This window comes from Chiloscyllium plagiosum, unplaced genomic scaffold (genome assembly GCF_037043375.1).
Source record: "Chiloscyllium plagiosum isolate Xiang-an unplaced genomic scaffold, Cpla_swu_hap1 HiC_scaffold_51, whole genome shotgun sequence".
Classification (NCBI taxonomy): domain Eukaryota; kingdom Metazoa; phylum Chordata; class Chondrichthyes; order Orectolobiformes; family Hemiscylliidae; genus Chiloscyllium; species Chiloscyllium plagiosum.
The window spans coordinates 10,101,402-10,102,660 of record NW_028270189.1 but is presented as its reverse complement, the minus strand read 5'-3'; positions in this window follow the sequence as shown (position 1 = coordinate 10,102,660).

Sequence of the window (1,259 nt, the reverse complement as noted above, 5' to 3'; positions counted from 1 at the left end):
GGAAGTAAAAGTCGTAACAAGGTTTCCGTAGGTGAACCTGCGGAAGGATCATTATCGGCTGGGGGTACGCCCATTTCCGGTTCACCTCGTCTCGCGGGGGTGGTTTCGGGGCCAGCAGGAGAGCTCGTCAGGGTAGCAGACCCTGCAGCCGTGGTCACCGCCAAACCCACCCCCGACTGTTGGGCGCCTACCTGCGCGGGCAGGAGAACACTTTCCGATTGCAAATCTCCGTTTGCCGAGTCCACCCCGAACGCACGCGGGCGGGCGGGTTCGCATTGCCCTTCGTCACAAGGGCCCAAACCCGTTCCACCGTCTCGTCAGCAGTGCTGACCGGTCTGTGATCGACGAAGGGAGCCACACCAGGTCGGGTCCTGCTGCTTGGCGGCACCGCGTCGTCGGGAGCTCGCGTCAGACGGAGGGCTTCGGTGTACTCTCCAGCCACGGGAAACGAAGCCGGTCATGCAGGTGCGGGTCTTTCGTTCCCAAATCTGCTGGGTTTACGCCGTTGCTATCTAGTCACGCTCCCTTCAACCCCACGGGGTACCTATTCCCTTCAGCGCGTCACTCGCACATTCCCGTCAGGGCCTCTGTGCGTTTGCGGGCTGTTGGCGGCGGTTTAAAGACTCCTGAGTTGCCGCCCGTCGGTTCTCGAGCTCCGTGCCAGCGAACTCCCTCCAGCGAACTGGCAGCAGGGTTGACGAGCGATCGCGCTCTCGGTCGGGGCGCCTGGCGCCGATCGGTGGTCGGTGGCTTGCGGGCAAGCTGCGTTGTGAGGGAGGGGGCGGGTCTGACGAGCCGTTACCGCGTCTCCCAGCCCACCTCGGCGGTGGGCGGGCCGGGCGGCCGTCAGCTCGGGCCAGTGCGGCACCCCCGACTCCTCGCAGAAGTCCGCTTGCCGACTCTCCGCCACGTGCACGCGTCGGTGACGCTGCCGAACCGATTGCCGGTCCCGTTTTCGCCTCTGCTTTTCCTCGGGCAAAGCTGCTGCACGCCTCGTGACACTCGGCAGGCGACATGGTGGTGGAGATCCTGCCTCCGTCGCTGCGGCGAGTGCTGGCACGCGTCGCCTCTTGGGCGCCCTGTATTTGTTTTTCCCCCCATAGACGTGTGTTTCCGCGGGCCGCACCAGGCTGGTGCTCCCCACAGCTTCACGCCGCCCTGCCGCCGGCGGGCAGGTGGGTGCTGCTAAGGTGGGGAGCGTATGTGCGGTCCGGGTCGCTTTCCTCTGGCGAGGGAGAGACCGAAAACAAAACTCAGAC